The sequence below is a fragment of the Channa argus genome, chromosome 10, assembly GCF_033026475.1.
Source record: "Channa argus isolate prfri chromosome 10, Channa argus male v1.0, whole genome shotgun sequence".
In the NCBI taxonomy this organism is placed as follows: Eukaryota; Metazoa; Chordata; class Actinopteri; order Anabantiformes; family Channidae; genus Channa; species Channa argus.
In genome coordinates, this window is record NC_090206.1 from 11,211,854 (window position 1) to 11,233,960 (window position 22,107).

At 37.9% G+C, this 22,107-nt stretch overlaps 1 protein-coding gene across 3 annotated transcripts in view; it reads right to left on the reverse strand.

Annotated features, from left to right (window-relative positions):
• frmpd3 (FERM and PDZ domain containing 3) overlaps nt 1-14,759 on the reverse strand; it is an 86,034-nt gene extending 71,275 nt beyond the window's left edge. For all 3 annotated transcript variants that reach the window (XM_067519293.1, XM_067519296.1, XM_067519292.1), the window contains exon 1: nt 14,227-14,759. The gene's annotated coding sequence lies outside the window, so the exon portion shown is untranslated. The remainder of the gene's footprint in view (nt 1-14,226) is intronic.
• Between the last annotated feature and the right edge of the window lie 7,348 nt (nt 14,760-22,107).

The following is a 22,107-nucleotide window of genomic DNA, read 5'->3' on the forward strand; positions in this document are numbered from 1 at the left end:
CATTGAGTTCATTTTAAATTCACCCAATTTCAAATGAATGACAGGATATTGTGAATTTTGCAATAATGTAGGTTTCACAATATAAAACAAAATGTGTTATGAGTAAGCAAAATGAATTTGTTATGCTTGTTGGACCTCTAGAAGTGTTTGAGGCACAGACTAACACAGAATCCTATAATCACAGCAGCACACTTCCCCAGTTTCTGCTGTGTCTTGCCTGTTTGTTTATACATTATGTTTAAATACAGCAGCCGAGGCAAATAACAGAGATTTTAAATTTCTTCCATATTCACAGTAAACAATAAGGTACATTGTCTCTAAGATTATCCTGTCAGGTGAAAGTCCTACACATGTTCTTTGTGCTTGTAATATTCAGATTCACAGTGATTCTTTGGAGCTTCCCACTCTGCTATACAGCTTAATAATCACAGTGAAACAAAATGGTGAATCACATTGTAGAAAGTGTTTCTAATTGGAACCCATGGTGATCAAGAATATCTCCCATTACAATAGGCAGACATCTCAGATTCCTGAATAGGTATTAAATATCAACATGGTCTTTTCTGCTCAAAATCGAATGAAGCCAAATAGGCAGGGCAGGGTTGTATTAACACAAATCTCCTCTGTGGTACCTGGTTCAAAGTTAACATGTGAAAGACAAAATAAAGAGGCACTGAGGTCATCCAGGCATGAGAGAGTGCTATTTACGTAAGGACATATTCTGCATAATATAACATTTAGTGTGTCCAATTACATTAAATGTTCATATTGGACTGCATCCTTCCCCACAGGGTTATAGAAATTTAGTGGAAGAGGGGCTTAGGGGTTATACGCATTCAGTTAAACTGCTACTCTATTTTCCTCAAAGAGCCTGAATCCATTAAAAATTTAAATTAGTCTTCTCTGAGGAGAATGACTGTACCCTTGCACAATCACAGTGCCACTGCTTCAGTTTTGTGTGTAAGCCTGAACATGTGTGGTTGTGTGTGTGCATGCTTATGCGCATGAAGGGGGTTGGGAAGTGTCTCTTTTACCATAATAACTTCTCATGGGGTGTGCATACTTATGCATGAGTGCCCACGCACACACACATATTAAAATGTGTCGACACAAACAGCACATGCAACCAGACCTGTGGGCTGAAAACTACAAACCTGAAACAGCTGAATATAAACCCTCTCTGTGTGTTTTTCAAAATAGTTTCACAGTTTCACAGGAATTCAGTCTGATTAAAACAGAAATTGACATACTTGCATTCAGCTCCAAATCTGACCTTTTTGTTCAGGTTGTAGCTTGTGTTTGTACATGGATATGTTGTGTTGACAGAAGAATCTAGCAGGGACTTATGTCAGAAAACCTGCAGGGGAAATCACTCTCTGTCTTCAAGAAGTGTACATAATATTGAATACACATTATGCTCTACTCTGCATGATAATGTACTATATAATGAAACTTATGAGCATATGATGGATACATGTGGCAAAGTAATCCAATAATACATTTGACTTTATGCCCTTATTACAAAAAAGCTGAGAGACAAAAAGGGAGAGACATGTTAGAATGATTCTATTGTTCGGCATTAAAGTGCCAGTTATATGTTCTATCTCTAATGTTGCCTGACTCACTGGATTCACAATGATGTGTTGATTTTCAGATTGTGGATTATTTTCCAGTTACCAGGACACACTCACCACCGATACAGAGAATCCAGTATACAGTATAGGTTACATAACCCTGACCCTTTGCATAGGACATTGCTTTGCATTCATCATCATTTACAATCGTGGAAAATATATGGACAAAGTCGGGGTTTTATCCCTCACATCACTGAAAAAGGCTGGCAACATAGTTTTAGTCGCTCAGTCCATCATCGTCTCCTGTGTCCTCTATTTCACAACTTTAAATGCCATATTTTGTTTTATGCCAAACACAACAAAAAACTCAAACCTACATGAATCACTTCACAACTCTTATGCATGTGTATCTGTGCGTATGTGTGTGAGACTGAAAGTATCTGTGATTAATTGTAATTACACATTTGCATCACTAAAATCACTAAATGATTACCACCCTGTGACCCTTTCTTATCTAGTAATGAAAGCTTTTAAAATAAAACCAAGACAGAGCCCAGGGTGTAGATGGGGCACAGGACAGACCCTTTCCAGTTTGTTATAATGCAAAGAAGTGGATGGTGCCATAGCAACAGTTTAAAATCTGGTTTTGAATCATTGGAAAGTAAGGGTAAACATGCAGGACAGCTTTTTATTGAGTTGTTCTCAGCCTTCAGCTACATTTCACCTCATACCTGTTTTGATGGATAATTGATTCCTTAACAAACAAAGAACAAAAGGCAGACTCTGACTCTCTGATTCTCTGTCCAGCACTCATCTTTGACAGCGCTGTGTCCTTTCAACACATCCTTTTTTTCTTATATACAAATAACTGTGACAATGACAGGTATGTTTTGACTTGCACTGTAACTACGCATTTGACCTTCTTTTCCGCCATATCTTTTCAGGTATAATTTTTAGGCCCCCCAACGATCATATTTTAGTTGAAGGGCATAAATCATGATTCGTCAGAAAACAGGGTCGACCACTTGGTTGAGTTGTCAATTTAAGCAGTCAGAGTAAACAGCCTAGCTCAAGTCTCTAATTTCGCATTTTGTGCCCATTTTCTAACCTAGTTTACTACTAGTAATCCAATTTTTTAAGCTACAAAATAGCTTTTTAAGAACAAAATATTTGCCTACTGAACACATTACACATATGAATCCTGATTTATATGTGTAAATATCTAAGCTGTGGCTTTTATACTTTTTGAGATACAGTGAAGCCACACATGCAGATCTGGATGGCAGATTATCCCCATGCATTGGTGGGCACTGTTGTTGAACAAGTGGTCATAGCTAAAAAAAAATACACCTTACAGCAGCAATATTTATATTGAAGGAATCTGTACAATAGTGTCAATATCCTCAGTTTGTATTCAAGTATTCAAAGCTAGCTAGATAAGTTCATTTAGGGAACTCATATGAACATCTGTAAAAAGATTAAATATATTTTTATTAGCTGCAGTAATGTAATAGTAACCGGCAGGTTAATTGCACATAATGCCCAAAATGATCCTAAATTGGCAGGTCAAGTGGCTGGTTGACTTGCATATCTGTCATAATTCTGTTCCCTGTGTTTAGTTTGTCTCTGTTTTCCCCAGCTTTAGTTCATGTCCCCGGCTTTCACTTCCTGTCCTCAGCTTACTTCCTGTCTTTGCTGTAATCAGCCCCTGAGTATTTTCACCTGCTCCCCTCCCATTTTAAACTCGACTTTCCCCTCAGTTTCCTGTGTTTTGTGTCTCTGGACAGCAAACCTCAGGTCATTTACCTGTTTGGTCTGAGGTTTTGTTCTTTGTCACTGTTTTTCTGCCTCTGTTGTACACTCAGTTTAATGATTAGATTGTCCTTATTTATAGCTTTACTGCTGTGTACATACTGCTGTATGTGTGCACCTCTCTTGGTTTTGTGTATTCGTATGTACAGTATGTGTGTATGCATCTCGTTTCCCTCCTTCTCCAGCTCAGTTGCGATTTAGTTTTATTTTTCCTCACTCCTGTGTTTAGGTTTATGTTCTGATTCTTTGTTTGTTGCCTTTATTGCTTGTGTTTTCCTGTCCTCCTAGTAGACCGATTTTCCTGTTGTATTCACTCCCAATTTTCTAAAATAAAACCCTTTTACTTTAAAACTTTCTCTTGCTGTCTCCTTACTTGGGTCCTTAAAACCTAATAAGCAATCCATGAGCATATGTGCTTCCTGATTGGATAATCTGACACATCAAACCTTAAGTGTTGCTAAATGAACAGGCAGCAACATGATTTTACTAAAAAAAGTTTTTTGCAAATGTCTTAGTGTAGAAGTCAAAGGTTAAATTGATTCACAATTTTAGAAGTGTCTCTGAAAACAAGAGTCATGTGCCCATATGAACAAAACAAGTTTTTCATGTATCCTTGTTAATACAGCCCTTAAGAGATCCCTTCAAAAGATGCTTCATGTGTAATTGGTGAGAGTCAAAATCCACAGTCCTCCATTTTCCAAATATGGGTTAAATGTGTTTATCTGAAGACATTAACAGGCTCTAGCTCTAGTTGATATCTTACAAAGTTGCTTTTTCCAATCAAGGGAAGCATCCAAAGGTAGGCTTAGAGCAGATAGTCAGCCTTCTGGACAATGAAACACACGACCCAATAGCAAAAGAATTTTTTTAATTGGCTTTCTTTCAACTTAATGTGTCCGAAACTAGACAGGGATGTTCATTGATTTTTGTTGGTGGTCTACGTCTGCTATGCTCCTATTAAAATTAAAGGCCACTCTCTGTTCAGATGCCAACAGCACTAATATTTACTCTGGAAAATGACAATTTGACACCATAATAAATTTTCTCTATTAAAAGGCAAATATAAAACTTTTTTCTTGAGGATGCTTAGAAGTTTTAATGTTGCCAAGCCCCTGCTGACTGTGTTTTCCTATTTTATTGGGTTGATTCTAAGACTTGCTATAAACCACTTGCCACCTGCAGGTTAGAGCCACACTGAAACAGGTCCCACTTCTGAGCTCATTTATACAGTGAGTTTAAGCTTCTATTCTGACATAGGTTTAATAAAGGCGGGACAAACACCTTTTAACGAGTGGTTGGTATTGATGTCTTTTGGGTCTTTTTGTTTCATTTATTTAATTAATAGATACTGCTACACAAAATGTTTGGCATCCATTCATCTATACAACTTTTCCTTTTCAGGGGGTGAGGGGCTGTAGCCTATCCCATCCCTTATCGTCATTGGGCGAGAGGCAGGGTCCACCCTGGCCAGGTCGCAAGTCTAATCTCAGAGCCACAGAGAGACATAGACAGATAAACAACCAGTCACAGTCATATTTACACCTACGGGCAATTTAGAGACACCATTTAACTTAACAGCTATGTCTTTTAGCATAAACAACCCTAAAAGCTCTTGTTCTATGGTAAAGATGGATCCTCAGATCTGGCATGTTTGTTGCTGTAATCCACTGTGCCTATTTCCTGAACGTTTAGTAAAGGCAAAATCAATTTACACACAATTTTTGAGCAACAATGTTTAACACATATGCACACACACACACAAACACACACACATAAGCACTGACAGTACATGTCAAAGTGTTTCATTTTTACACCTTTGAAGTGAGGCCCCGTGTTATAAGAGAAGGCTTTATCTTTGATTTACACTGCTTAAGGGGGGAAGTAGCACACACATCAAAGAACATCAGATCTCTTCCAAGTCTCCAGAGAAAGACTATAACAGAAGATTGAGATGAACCATCATACTTATTTACTTCAACAAATCATGTGTATCAGGAGAGCATTCCTTGGTTCCTTCCTTTTCATTAGCAGCTTTTCTTTGAAACTAAGATGTTCGCTGTACAATATTTACAGTGATTAATTTTGTTTTGCTTTTAAAAATCTAGTTTAAATGTAATACACATTAAAACACATTTCTGGTTTTATCTGTATTGTTTAAATATGAAAACAATGGGCCTCAAGTACCACTCTTTTAAGACCATTTTTGGCTTTTTTTCCTTTTCTTGTACTTGAAATTCACAGGTGGTGCAGAAACTTGTAAGCAGACAAGATATACTATCTTTCTCTAAAGGTTTAAAGTAAAACATTCCCCTAAACTAAGCAGCCAGCATTGTCGTATATGATAATTCCAAGGACCATAATATTAAGTTAATGATCCCCGCTCACGCTACAGATTTATGACACATTTCTGCAGTCAGAGTTTGGTGAATGTATGAGAAATATGAAAAGGATTATGAAAATGTTGACTCCAAATGAGTATAATTGTTTCGTTCCTCTGCACAATGACTGAGGACACAATGAGCCTGCCACAGATTGAGTTCAAACAATGTTTACAGTCGTTTTATCACTTGTTGTTACAAGTTTTTAGTTTGGTATTGTAGAGATGTATCCATGCGTTTCTCTACAGACTGACAGATGAAACCAGTCAAGTGCCTGTCTAGAATTTAAGCGCACTGAAGTTGTTGAGGTCAAACATAGTTTTTATTACAAACCAGTGCAAAGCAATTACTGAAAAAAAAACCTAGAGAACTCATTTTTTCTAGAACAGAATATGTGTAGGTCTGGCTGTAATATTGTTGAATCATACTATATTCTTGGAGCAATATATCACAAGTAGCTGCGTCTCACATTAATCAAGTGCAGTATTGCAATATGATGTAAAAGCATGTGTTTTCTTTTAACTGGAATATTACACATTTTTCCCTGTGGGCAACCTAGTTGAAAACTTATTGTATTAGTTGTTCTGATTGTTTCTTTTTCTTTTATCATTTGACTGTTGACAAATTTATGTGGTTATCAAGATGGAAAATACAAAATGCTGAGTAGGTTACTGTGTGTGACTAGTAATTTCTTTGGTAGAGGAGATTTTATGCAGTGTTACTTCACACTATATCTCCACTTGTGATACCACAGTTATTAGATTTATTAACAAAGCATATAGAACAGACAGAGGTAGTCTCTCCAACAACATGGCAGCATGCCTGACTATTGCCAAAGAGCACCTTCCGACTCCACAACAATACAGGGAAAAAGTCTTGTGGACAGATGAATTGAAGGGACCTTTTGGAAGAACACAGGACTATTTATAATGTAAAAGAAGAACCAAGTCTTTAGAGACACAAAATGCAACTTTCGAAGTGGCCCAGTTGGAGCTCAGACCTCAACCCAATAAAAAGGTGGTTCAACTCAACAGTCCTCCAGATCAATGAACCATTTGTTGAAATTTTGCTGGAACAAGGGGAGGCAGGCATCTGTTGAAACGGCACATCACATCATTTTGACATCAAAATGGCAGACACTATTCATTACGATTAATCCAGTTTCACACACATTTTTTGTTCAGAAACTTAAAGATGTGAAATTTAAAATGTGCAAACACAGCAGTTTTGTTAGGGTTAGACACTAAAACATTAAGGGTAGGTTCAGCTGGGGTTAGGAACTGACCAATGATGTTCGGGTTTGGAGAACAGTCTGTAGTCTGTGTTAAAAATCAGTACTTTCTAAATGTCATGTGATGTTACATTATAGAATTACTGATTTCACTTCACTGTTGCAAAAACAGTTGTGCACTGGGCACAAACGCTGGTTTCCTGTGTGAAAGGTCTGTGTATTTTGAAATGTCCACCAGTCTGCCAAACTTTGAAGTCTTCAAACAGTATGTTATGCTGCCACATTGACTAAAGTCACTAGATGTTGCCAAGCTTTATCTTCTCGCAGTACAAAACCACATATTCTTTTGCATTTCACAGGACAACAGTCTTTTCAACTAGTTATTAAAACACTGTTGCTGTTATGTTTTTGACCATTTCTTTTTTTAATGGGTATGCTTGATAAAGAAAAAAAGATCTTGTCTCTGTGTTTTATCTGCGTAGAAATATTGTGTGTTAGTTACTTTTGGTGAAAATCCGAACACTTTTTAAACCATTAAAGAGCAAACAGTGCCATTACTTTTTCTTACAACTGTATACGGTTTCTTTTTGTTTATGAGGAATGTAAACAAAATTGTGCGAAGATTTTAAACGTTTGTAATCTTGGAAGCAACGAAACTAGACAGAAAATCTTGTGATTTATTATTTTTTTTTAAGTCTCGGGCTGCCGAAGGCTGTGATTAGGAGAAATCTGAAAGAGCTGCACTCTGCTGATGTGGTGCTTCCACTTCATAGAGCTATATCTGGTTGAAACACTTCAGTTTCTGATAGCTCATTAGTAAATGGCACACATTCAGCAATAATCACTATTAGAGATTCCTGTGCTCTGAGCTGCCACCTGTGAGACAATTAAAGTATTAACATAAAAAGCATCTTAAATCTTGAGCCATGATTGAAGTGAGGCAAGATTATTTTTGTGCTATAGTGCATTCATACTTTTCTAAATTTCAGAATCTCAAAATACTTGAAATCTGCCATCAAAATCTACACTTCTAACAGATTGTTTTATCCTCTGCAGAGAGAAAAGTAAAGATCATCAATCATCTTCAACTCCATCCTTATGTGCATCTCTTTCCTTGTCTTACTATGTTTCTCTGACTTGCATCAGACTCAAAGCCTATCTTGATCAGAATCTTTTTCATTTTCTGCATATTTTCTGAAGTCAGACTCACTTCAATTTACTCCTCTAGCCTAATTATATTTTTAAAATTGGCAATAGAAAATATTTTCACTGAAGGCAAAACAAAAATGGAAAAAGATGACAGATATTGTGGTTAATAGATGAGAGTTTGGTTGTGGTGGACATTTGTGTCTTCAAACATGTAAAGTAAGCAGGAGCTAAGTAGAATTTTCAAATGTATCTAATGTAGGTTACAGTTGCCTGTTTCACCATGCAATATGTGGGCTATATGTTATGTGAACCAGATTTCAAGAAGGTGACAAAGATTAGGTAAAAACACAGGACCAGAGAATGAGAGAGGTGAAGTGCTAGGATGGTGTAAAATAAATTGGAGAAATCCATTATATATTTGGTTTTAACTACATCTCTGTTGTGAAAGAAATACTGTGTTAAAAGATTTAGTTCTTTCTGGATGTCCACAGTTGTGAACATTAATGATGGACTGTGAGAAAGACTGCTGATGGGTCTCTCCTGTTTACATCACTGATCTCCTCTTCATCACATGCCCTGTAGCTATTTTTCTTACAGTACACAAATCTATAGCACATTTAAAATTGTTGTTTTTTCTGGTGCTGAAAACAAACTCAAACTGCAAGATAATATCCACCGATCTTCCAATGAACAGGAACCAGAACCTCCAGAAAACACTGCAGTCTTCTGTTTTCTATGTGGCTGCAGAATGGATGCAGACAGACATGGGATTTTTGTGATGCTAAACCATGAAATGATATGGATATTGTGAAGCATTCTTTAGAGCACCACTGTGACAGAGAAGGGAACATGGAACCACAGTTAATAATGCAATTACCTTTATGGCCCTCGGCTATGTTTGTACCTTGAAAAAAAGTCATTGACATGATGGCAGTAATGGCTCTGCTTTTAGTTTTAGTTGTTGTTTGTGTGTAAAGCATGCACCAATTATAATTGCAGGATTGTGACTGCAAATACAGATACTCTCCCCCAAGACTGCACACATCAACCAAATGATTCATGACCCAGAGCATTTTCAGTTACAACTGTCACTGTCCTCTGCATGTATCAGCTTTTGAACTTCAGAAACTGGAGAAGTAATATAAGATTATATTAAGACTTAGGCAGCATTCAGTAAGACTGTCCAAAGACAAATAACAACAACATTACAGCAACTGGATATACATCTATTGCAAAGTGGAAGCATGTCTTTTAAAATTAGGTTCCAATGCAACTTAATTGCAACATATAAGTGATGGCGGGATTATGTTCCAATATGACAAGTCACAAGGACATGCTGGGATGAATGACCACAGACCTAAGTTCAACTTCAGCGTTGTTTGGGTTAGGGCCGTCGACATTAGAGTTTGGTTAAATTCAAAAAAAGTTGAGACGATCTGTAAAACGTAAATGAAAACACAATGCAACGCGTTTCAAATCTCATCAACCCATATTTTATTCACAATAGAACATAAACAACATATCAGGTGAACTTTTTTTAATTGGGGGTTGTACAAGTGCATTTCTTTCCCTAACCAAGATCTGTGACTCTTTAAACATAACCACACAACGTTAATAACTTGTAGCCACAAAAGCTAGACGTTGTTAAATAAGAACTTTGGAAGGTACTGTCAAAAATTAAATTTTCATGAGCATCAGGATGAAAAAATTACTTATTTTTGAACATCACATTTGAATATCCATAAGGCACACAAACTCCCTTGATAAATTGTAAGATTGTCTGGAAAAAACTGTGAACCTATCTCAGTTTAATGTAACAATGTGCTACAGAAGTCAACCAATTACTTTATATGCAGGTACAAATTCCTTGTAAATTACTATTTTGTGTTAATGCTGTGTTTCCTCTGTGTTTTCCCCCTTTATGTTGGGATCAATATAAAAAGGTCACTGTCATTACTTTACAGAGTTATAAAAAGACGTTTGTTTTGGTGTTTGAAGCCTTGGCACTCACTGATCCGTCACTCAAAGCAGATATTCTGGATCGTGGTCCTTGTCTCACCAGCCCCCAAAGCAACATGCACCCACCAATACATTCACTAACATTAAAATGTTGAGTTGATTTTACTAGTATGGTTAGTGTCACTGAATGTGTGATCAAATTTTCAATGTAATTTGATAACATAATGTATCTTTATCATACATGATGGAATAATGCAGTATAATAATTGATATTATATGTAAACAGTTGTTGGACCAACCAATCAACCAGCAAACTTTGCCATACTTAAAGCCATAGAGGGAGCAAGTGTACACCAGTGTCTGGAGAAAATCTGGGATTCAAATTCTCTATATATCACTGAAGCAGAATGCTGATCACAGCACACACAAACAGCAGCTTACAATACAGTGTTCAAAGTGTGGTTTTACTGTTATATTTGCTGCATGTGTTTTCATATTTTTTTCCCAGTTGATATTTTGGGATCTTGGCCAAGTTAAGTAACAACTTCACACTGCACTGCTCTTCTGTGGAGCAGTAGCGTGATTCTCAGAAATGTGCTGGCAGAAAAGACCAATTAATATGCATATTGTTACTCAGATATTTATCACGACAGTAACACTGGCAGTTTACACTGATATTGTCTTTTTTTTTTTTTTTTTTGTCTTTCTTTGTATCGGGTGTGTATCTGAGGTCTGGCATCCGGTTGGGCAGATTGGCCCTCAAATGCAGCTGTTGCCAGGGGTGACCAGAAGAGGAAGTGAATGTGGAATCTATACTTTTTGTGTGGCTATTGCTCATGATGTATACGGACCTGATAAATTGAGCCGATGGGATTCAGTGTATGTATATATAGTACAGCATTTATCTCTCTATCTTTCTCCATTTTCACTCTTCAAAATGAACAGAAAAAACTCATTGGATTTACTAAAAAACAAAATCAATGGTAATAAAATATCTGTGTAGACACCGCCTGTAGATCTATCACACCAAACTCAATAAAAAACAAAGATGCGCTTGCATTGACTGAAAAATTCCTTAATTATGATGAATTATGATTATTATGAATTATGAACACAGCAAATGTACATTAGCCTGACGTATCTCCACTGCTACATTTTTAATCTCAGAACCACAGCTCTGTGCTGGGCAGCCCTCATTTGACCTTTAGGCTTGTCTGTTGTGGTTGCTCCTGATTCTCTGAATCTTTTAATGATATTAAATACTGTAGATGGTGGGATCTTCAAAGTCTTCACAATTTTACATTGAGGAACATTTTTTCTTAAATTTGTATATGCAGTTTGTCACAGATTGGTGAACCTCTGCCCGTCTTTACATTCAAGAGGCTCTGCCTCTCTGAAATGCTCCTTTTATACCCAGTAATGCTACTGACCTGTGGCCAATTAATTAGTTGTCAAATGTTCCTCCATTTGTTTTGATTACTTTTCCAGCCTTTTTTTCATTCTGTACCAACTTTTTTGAGATGTGTTGCTGCCATCAAATTCAAAATGAGCTAATATTTTCCAAGAAATGGTAAAATGTCTCACTTTCAACATCTGATAAGTTGTTTGTGTTCTATTGTGAACAAAATATGGGTTGATGAGATTTGCAAATCATTGCATTCCTTTTTATTTACATTTTACACATCATCCCAAATTTTTTTGAGACGGGGTTGTAATTACAGAAAACATTTGTCACTCAAATACAACAGAAATCAATAGCATGGAGGAAGAAGTTACACTAGACTGTGGTTGTACGATCAACACTTGTTTGATGGATCAATTACTAGTGGTTTTTGTATTTTGATAAGTTTGCTGATTGTAAAACCAATAACACTTAAGAAAAAATTAAATAAAATCACATGTTTTATTATTGTCAGAGCTTTTAAAGTGGGAAAGTAATCATTTAACCTACACTATCAAGACCAAAGGTTGAGATTACATAGATTGAAATTTAACTCCAGTATGAGAAAGCAGTGTGGTGATTGTATACGTTATCTGTCTCTTTGAAAGCTACAGTAACCACTTTGTTTAACTGACAGCATGAAGTGTTTGTGAGCCTGAAATAATGTGTGTTGTTTCTTCTCATTAAAATGCCTTCCACTGTAATTGGTGTAATCCATAGGGTTTATCAAGTGCCAGCTATGTTTTAAAATGTGTTTTTCTGTGCTGGTGCAGAGTTGCCAGCCTTTGCCAACTGCCTCTCCTAACATGTGCATCACACATAGCCATTTTTAAGCTTACTGGATTTTGAAAGTATGTCCAGTCTTGATATTTGTCAGTGATGGTTCCATTATTGAGGACGCCTCTTCTGAGAACTTGGCTACACCACGTAATAATTTGTTGTATCGTACAACCTTGTGGTTGTTTAATGACTAAGCAGAAGTTGACAGAGAAGATAAAGTAGTAGCTACATGTGAAAATGCAATGTACAGCAGAATTTATTTTGGTCCTGTATGTTCTTCATCATATTTTATGCATAAAAAAGAAACAAGTTATCTGATAACCTCTCGTCTTGTCCACTAAAGGCTCTATATACTCACATAAAAAACACAATCAACGTGCAAGTCCAAAATAATACACAATCAACACCAAACTAACCAATGTCTGTTTCAGTGGCATCTAGATAGTTGGGGAATGGCTTTTAAAATCAGCCTCTCGATCAGTCACCATCCACCCTAAAACACGCTGTATATAATGGGAAATATTGACATTTTTGGCATATGCTAAATGTGCCGCCTCCAGAATTAATCATGGCATTGAAGAGTGTTCCCACATCTGGCTGCTGGCCTGCAACTGTGCTCCACCTGTCTCATTCTCTCCATTTGTCCCTCTCGACTGTTTCTCTAACTTGCCCAGCCACATGATGAGATCAAAGAAACCTTGTCATCTAAGTAATGACTTTCTTTCTGTTGATTCCTCCTGGGTCCACAGCTCTGCATTCAGTGATGTATGCTCCATGCAACGGCACTGGACAGCTCATCTCTCCCAGCCACAGGCATCTCTGAATACATATATCTACCCTGGGCCAATCCTTGAAAAGCACTTTGGGGCTGCTTCTGCCCTGTCATTGACATCCACTGAAGACGAAAAGCACTATAACCACTTTAGAGTCATGTAATGAGGGGGAGATGGCTTCGATTGGCAGAGGTTCTTCACTGACCTTTTCCCTTTTCTGCTGGGGAAACCACAGAAAGGAAGGAAGTAATACGAATGTCAGAATTAATTCTTGTTCACACCCTCTGTACCAACTACTCATGGCTTTAACATTTTTGAAACTCTTCAGTAGATTTATGCAGTTTCCTCGTCTGTGCCCAAGCTCCTATTCCAATGTCCACCCTACTTGGCTTGATGTAGCACCAAACCAGCACCCATGGGTTCACCCTCTGTGACATTTTCTACAACATGAGCCCTATTAGGTACTTTGCCATACTGTGAAATACAGCCTTTACACTTTAAATAAAAACTGGCCAAATGTGGAGTGTGGGATGAATATATTAATTACAAATGAGCCACTGAGGAAAAGCAAAGCCAATTTGTCATCTCCAAAAGCAGCAGAAGTCCAGACAATATGGCACTCACATAAATTTTATGAAATGCCATGGACTTTCAGACTCTTTCTCCTTTTTTCATGTGTGCCTGTTGTACCCTCTTCATTCCCACTGACATTCCCCTAATGTCCGATGGATATCAGACCATGTCTTCCAGGAGACATATTCCATTATCATTCTGTCACGGTGCTCATCCACAGACACATCTCCCTTCTAATCAATGACCATGCAGCAAAGCAGCACAGCAGGCAATCGCAAAAGAGACACACGCATGCATGCACGCACAGACACACACGCACACACGCACACACACACACACACACACACACACACACACACACACACACACACACACACACACACACACACACAACAAATCCTTAAGTACATAGTAAAACCAATAGATGGACACAGATGATAGTCATAGAATTTAAGTAATCTATATCTCAAACGACAGATAGCCAATTCCTTCACATCTGCACTGATCAATACAGAGGAAAATCCAGCAGAGGAGCCCCAGCAGTCCGTCCTCTTACCTGTTTGTCTTTGTGGTCCTCCTTCTTTCTGTGGCTGTGCTTGATGAAGACCCTCGGTCTACACAGCCATGCCCTCCTATATGGGCATGCATCTGTGGGGCAGATCAGTGGTCTGCTTTATGTCTGTCAGCCTGGAGTGCAGGAGGGTAAAGGATCAGATAGTCCTCACACCCGGCACCTCCGTCTAGCGCAACTCCTTGTGTCTACTGTTCTCCCGGGTCATTCCAGCCAGCCCCTCAGCAACTGCAGAGCCAGGGAGCGAGTGTTTGGGGGGATGGGAGGTGCTTAAAGGACTGAAGCTGACATGGAACAGCTAGCAGAGCACCTCCTCCTCCTACATGTCTGACTGCAGCCAGTAGACATGCTGCCGCTGGAGCCTTCGTCCACCTCCGTCCACCTCCCGTTTTCTCCCTGTGCATGCGAGTGTGTGCGTTTTTTGTGCACTTGCGAGTGCTGGCTCCACTCTGGACTGTGAGTGAAAACAGAGTCTCTTCCCTCACTGTTAATGCTGCTGGTGGCTCCGTGATGCTGAAGCAGTATGAGCCAGGAAAGGAGAGAGAGAGGCAGAGAAGAGGGAGGTGCATGTGGAGGAACGGGGGAGAGAATGACATGGGAAAGTATAGAAAAGGTTGTTGTTGCTCCATCTATCAGTATTGATTAGTCAGGGATGCATGGCAATGGCTAAGTTTATGAGTCATTCATACCTATGTCTGTGTGTGTGAAGCACAAGTGAGAGAAAAAAAGACAGACTAATGTACACAGGCAGCGTATGCACCTATTTCAGATTTGCATGAGCTGCATGGTTATATTTCTTAAAATGCCCTTTGTATGCAAATGAACATGTCTGAAATTATTAGCTGTAGATGTTCATATCCTGCTCTTTGCACAGACACTATACTGTAGAGTATACAACCAAAGATATGCAAGAAAGGAAATGAGACAGGGAGATCTCCTCAAACAGTATGTATACCAACAGGCTGCCTGCCTCCCCAGATGATATGTTGCACCTCAAAATGGCAGAGAAGAGAGATAATGATTAATAAATATGAAAGCTGTTATGTTGGGACACCCATCTATAAAAAAGTTAAATACAAACAGGCCATTTGATTTGAGTGTGAAAAACAGGAATGGGAAGGCAAGAAATGAGAAAGACAAGAGGTGAAATATTTGGCCTCTGTTTCACTGACAGTTTGCTCTGTTTTGTTCTCTGAGCTTGCTGTCTGTTCTGCTGTGACTGCCTCAAGACTTAAAGAGAAAGAGGCAGAAAGGGATAAAGTGGAGAGGAGTCAAGATTTGGAGATACAAGAAGAAAGACTTCTGAAAATGAAAAAAAATAAATAAATAAGAAACAGGAAAGAGGAAGGACAGAAGTAGAAATGGGGCACATTTTCTCATCTGATAAAAAGTAGAGACATTGACAAAGCACATGAGAAGCATACTAAACAACCTCTTCATCTTGTTCTTCCTTTTTGTTTCTTTACTTATCTTTGCATCATCTTAACTAATACATTTGCCTTGAACAAAAAGCATTCCTCACTCTCCCTGCTTTAATAAAGCCTTCTGTCCAGATTGTAGCCAAGATTTATGTGGAGACAGCAGGACAAAATTGTGGTTAACGCTGTCAACATGACAGAAAAGACTATTGACATCTCCCAACACTTCTGCCCACTGAAAATGTCTAGACAGACAGATACACTCATTTTGAGCGGTGGAAAGTCCATTTCCTGGCACGATGTCCACGCCGGCAGACAACCATGCTCACAACATTATATAGCTGGACTGATAGAAGAGCCGATAGCTACAGTGAGGAAAATAGTTATTTGATTCCCTGCTGATTTCGGAAGTTTGTCCACTTTTAAAGAAATAAATGGTCTATAATTTTTATCTTAGGTTTATTCAAAAGTATATAATATCAACCAAAAATCCTCAAAAAGACATTATACATGATAGTTAGAAATTGAGATGCATTTCAGTGACTAAAATAAGTATTTGATTCCCTACCAACCAACAATAATTCTGTCTCCTATAGAATGTGTATGTGCTCATGTGGTACACTGATTAGTCCTGTCAATTCAAGACGGTGCTCCTAATGACAACTCATTGTGAGTATATAAGACACTTGTCAACAGAATCTCTGTCTTCCATTCAAACCTCACCACCATGGGCAAGACGGGATACAAGACCATCAGCACGAAGCTTGGTGAGAAGGAGACAACTGTTGAAGCGATTGTCCACACATGGAAGAAATTCAAACTAACCAGCAACCGCCCTCGGTCTGTAGCTCTATGCAAGATTTTGTCTCATTGGGTTAGGATGATCATGAGAAAAGACAACAAAGGCTCAAGAAGAAGCACATTAAGGTCATGGACTGGCCTATCCAGTCTCCAGACCTTAATCCGATGGAAAATCTATGTAGGGGGCTGAAACTTCGAGTTGCCAAGCGACAGCCAGGAAACCTTAAGTCATGTTTTGCTTGAGGATCAAATACTTTCAAATACATCTCAATTTTTAACATTTGTATCACGTCCTTTTTCAGGGTTGTTTGTTTAAATTGTGTCTCTATACTTTAGAATAAAGCTACCATAAAATATATAGACCCTTTATTGCTTTTTAAGGAGAAAACTTATATTAAAAAAAAAATCCCCACTGTATTGTATCTCTGCATACAGCCAACTACAAAACGCTACAATAACTTTTTGTCTCCATCCTCTTCTAAACTACTGTTTTGCATATATATAGATTTTTATTAGGGCAAAACCAATCATAACCCAAAAGACCGAATACTCTACATTATACTTTATGGAAATTATGGAAAGAACTTAAAAAATGAATAGGCCATGGATTTCAACAAACTTATTAGCAGCAGATTAACGTTGGTTCACTATGTGTCCACTGTATTCATCCCCTGAGTAGAGCTTAGTGTGGCCTTACTGAATCCAGACCTGATCCCTCAGTGGAGTTTTGCACAGAACCGAGGTCTTCTTTTGAAAAGCAATTCCTGATGCTTGACTGTTTTAATCTAACTCTGTAATCTGCTGCTAAATCAGGATTTAGTGAGCCGAGGCAGTGACTGAAGTGATCTCGTAGAGAAGAATGAGCTTCATAGAGTGTGTGGGGGGGTAATTATGCATGAGGAAGATGGTTAGAAATGTGTTAGATGTTGGCAGAGGACTAACAGATGGTAATTCCCTCTCACTCCTGCACTCCTGGCAGACCTCTGGATTACAAATGCACTGGTACCCACATTCATACACAGATATTTGTTTCTCTCTTACACACAGATGTGCTACAGCAGTCACAGCTTTAATCAGTTTTTTTACATTGAGGACAGACCCCTGCTCCAAGATGAAGAGAAACTGAAACTTTAGCAACACTGACAAGAGTCACACAAGACAGAAGGACTTTTTAACAAGGTTGCGAAAAAGCTCTTTTGTGCTGGTCCTTTAGCATGACTCTCTGTCAATAAATACCCACAGGCTTCTCACTTTCTAAGAAAGCATCAGGTCTGCAGCTACAAATGTCAATAATTCATTATTAAAAGGTAATAGGTTTTTCTTTTTAATAGGCCATCAGGTCCTCTGTTACAAATGTTAACACAGTCATTAGGCTCACAGTTTCTCACATTCCACTACAATAAATCAGAAGCAGAAGCTGGAATGACATCTGCAATTATATTATGAAGTCTAATCTATGACACCAAAGCCCTTAATGACCTCTGCCACTCCTTTAACATTTACATGACTAAACGTAAGACATTAGTTCCTAAGAGCTGGGAGGGTCATGATGTCATGTCACATGACGTATCAACAAATACACTTTGCTGTTGATGTAGCACAAAAGTCTGGATACGCAGTAATTAGCTAGCTAGAATATAGCTATTATTTATGGTGGCTGTGGAACTTTATGTACTAAGCATTTCTGCCCTGTTTTGTACTTTTTACTTCACTACATCTGTTTAAGTGTAGTTACCAGTTATTTTTTATATACTGTACATATTAGACATCAGCTTTAGCTGTATGATTGTCTGCAGCTAAGCACTGCATTCATTTGAGTCTGGGGCAGTGAATTGCTATGACACTAAACGGGAGACACAGCACAAGCTGATGTATTTTGATGTCTGTATAGGTTTTATGTAGATACCTACTAAGCTGATGGTTAACTAAAATGTTTTTGAGGATTACTGTGGAACTTTGTGTATCACTGTTTTATGAGTATATGTGCGCTGCAAAGTCTGGGTGATGTGAACTTTGAAGAGAAGATTTACATAAATAAATAAATAACCAGTTTTCCTTCTTGCAATGGGATGGTGCAAGAAAAAATGTCGGTTGGTCAGGATACATGACATTGTAACGGTCAAAAACACAATATACACTAAGCAGCACTCTGCCGAAAATAAAAATAATTTTGGATTTTTCAGGATTTTCAGCATTTTGGTGAAAGATGTCCCAGGAATACAATGATTATAATAATATGCGCAAATAGGAGCAAAAATCTTCAACAAAAGCCAGATAAGAGTGATGAGACCAATGATGTGACTGGTTGAGTGGGTATTTTTAATCAGTACACCCTGATAAATATAAAACTTCAACCACCACTTTTGCCCTTCGTGGTGCTGCTCTACAAATAGCAGGTGTGTGGTTGGAGACACCCACACACTGTGCCCATAATCTACCACTTTCTACTTGTTGGAGTTGCACAATTAAACTATGAGCCATGTGATGTTATGACCGTGTTTTAGTGGTCTTTAGAATGGTGTGCTGTTGCACACCCTTACCTAATCTTCCCATTTAATGTGCCACAGACTTTGACTCTCATTTGAGAAATTAGTTCAGTTCTTGTTGACTGGTCGCACACCTGTGAAGACATGGGGTCCATAGTCAGGATTGTTCGATTGTTTGTTATTATCTCCTTACTGACATATGCAATCGTAGATAAAATGGGCCTCATGCAAAACACTGTATTTTAATTAAATCACCTTCGGTGATATATTTAAATACCTAATGTCTTCAGATAAATTATGCTTTATTATAAGTACCAAGTTTTAAGTGTTTTCTGCCTGTAAACAAAGTCAGTCTCTGTTTGTGACACATACAACAGGTCTGGACCACTTGTGAATTTTGTCCGAGGGCAGGCATAACAGCTTTGACATCCATACTTAAGTGTCGGTCAAACTCTTTTAATTTAAAAAAGTTTTCCCAGCCTGCTACCTACTGTATACCGAGGAAGACAGATTCTGAGCTTGTTAACTACACAACAAGAAGATAGGTTAGCACTGCCAGCATTGTTATCAAGCATCTCAAGTTCACCCTTTGAAAAGTATGACTCAATGTTATCAATCCACACATGGAGCATGTGTTACAGTGTATTTTGCCGTAGTGGCAGGAAATATGGGATAGATTGCACATTTAAAATGATAGATTTAAATTATGAATTTTTGCACCAAACTCACAGCTCAACTCACTCTAGATGTGAAAATACCGGGATAGACTGTTATCGCAACACGTTGGCCTTTCACACATTCAATATTTACAGTATTAAAAAAAGTGACTAAAAGTGAAAGTGCATTTTGGTGAAATTACAAGACCAAAGAATAGAATCATGATTGGCTGTGCTTTTCATCTGCTGTTTTCACCTTCACTCAGAGAGAAAATGGCTTCCCTGTCAAAGAGGTACAGTAGTTGTACTTTTCAATTTACTGGAAAATATCTGAAGTTTTGAAGCAAACATGATTATGTTCCCATGCACCATATTTTTTGAATGAAAGAAATGGTACATTTATTAAGAGTAATTAGGAGAAAGATTATGGATGTGTTTGGAAGCAAATAGACATTTAAACAAATTAAAAGTGGTCTGAGGCAAAATGGAAAACTGTTCTGTGGTCCGATTAATTAAAATTTAAGTCTTTTTGGAAACCATGGACACCGAGTCCTGCTGACTAAAGAGGAGAGGGACCATCCAGGTTGGTGTCAGTGGACATCTCTGATGGTATGGCGGTGCATTAGAGCATATGGTGTGGACAGCTTACACATCTGGAAAGGCCCCATCAATTCTGACAAGTACATAGAGATTTTAGAGGAACATATTCTCCCATCCAGACAACGTTTCTTTTAGGGAGACAGAACTAAATCATGTCCGCCATCCATCAGAACAGCATGGCTTTGCAGGAGAAGAATCTAGGTGCTGAACTGGTATTTAGTGGAACAGGCAGCCTTATATAGCTATTTTGCATTGCTAATTATGTTAATTATCATGTTACAAACACACTGCTGCGTGTGAACAGGTGGCATTTACTATGTTAAAACATGTTTGAGTTGTTAAAGTTTGCAGAGATTACCAAATTATTTATTAGGTACGGATTGTTATAAGATAACAGGTTACTTATTCATACATTAGAATATCAAAATTGTTAATTGTAGGGTTCAAGTTATGTTTGCATTTTTGGTAATCAAACACAAGCTAAAGCTGGGAGAAGCTGCATCTTCATAGCTATAACTCTATTATACAGCTGTGTTTTTGAAATGATAATTTTAAAATCCATCTAATAATTGAGGTTCTCAGAGAACAGCCTTTACTTTATATCATTATTGCTAGTATGAAATGAAGTGTCTTATTACAGTGTGATGGTGCTAATAAAGTACTATCTTTGTGTATTCTCCTTTTTTACTGTTTTGTTTTACTGTAATTTTATTGTAGTAGCAGGATATATGGGCTGTGAAATTAAGCAGTTCCTTATCAAGCATATTTTACTGGAATTCTAGTGCCACATCTAAACAGAAAGAGTAGCATGTGCATGAGACTCACATGAGACTCACATTTGTGACTCACTGAAGCATTGGAATGGTTTTGTTTACAAAATGTACAGAGAGAAGCAGTAAAAGCCTTCAGGAACACACTGGATCGGAGGAAACTTCAAAATACTGGCAAAAAAACAATAGTCTTACTAAAATATCATTCGGCTTTGTCTATCTGATCATGAAAATGTGATTAAAAGGGACCCAAGGCACTTTACAGTATTGCTTTTTTTTACCTATTCAGCATCAATGACAGTGGAGTTGCTATTGAAGGCACTGGGCCCAACTACAAATCTACCACATCTGCCCTGGCAATATTTATTTATAGTTCTTTATGAATGCAGTATAAAATACCTTATTTCCAACCACCGAAACGAAAAATATTTGTCTCTACTTTGACTGGACTTAATTTTCTCAAAGAATTATACTCTGATCTGAGTTACACAGGTACGCACAGATACACAACAGAAATCCTTACAAATCCAAAGTCCTATCAGCGGTGACCTTGCCAGAGAGGATCTTGCAGCATGGAAAACGTTGGTGTAGATTGTGATCATATACCTTGAAAGTCTTTGATCTCTACAGCATAGAGGCTTAACACTCTATTAACCCCATGATCTCTTTTGATCCCTTTGGTTTACAATGCTGCATAGCTCATTTAGAGAGTACTGAACATGCAGACCCCTCACTGATAGATAATAGCTCAATTTTCTCTTTTATCAGTGAAATATGCAGTGCAGATTTACCCATGTCGATCCTCCTCAACCTCTTCATTGCTTCATCAGGTGCTAGGTTTTACAAAGCCCGATGTCCACAGCTCAGTGCATTTATTGGATTTTATGATTGGCAGAGCAATGAAAACAGAATAGGAAATAAAACTGTTAATGAGACACATTGACCCTCAGGCAAAAGTGACCTGACACCCAGCTGTACTGTCTAATGGGATATTGACTGAATGTTATGATTATGACAAGACAAAGGCAAAAAATAGATAGATAGATAGATAGATAGATAGATAGATAGATAGATAGATAGATAGATAGATAGATAGATAGATAGATAGATAGATAGATAGATAGATAGATAGATA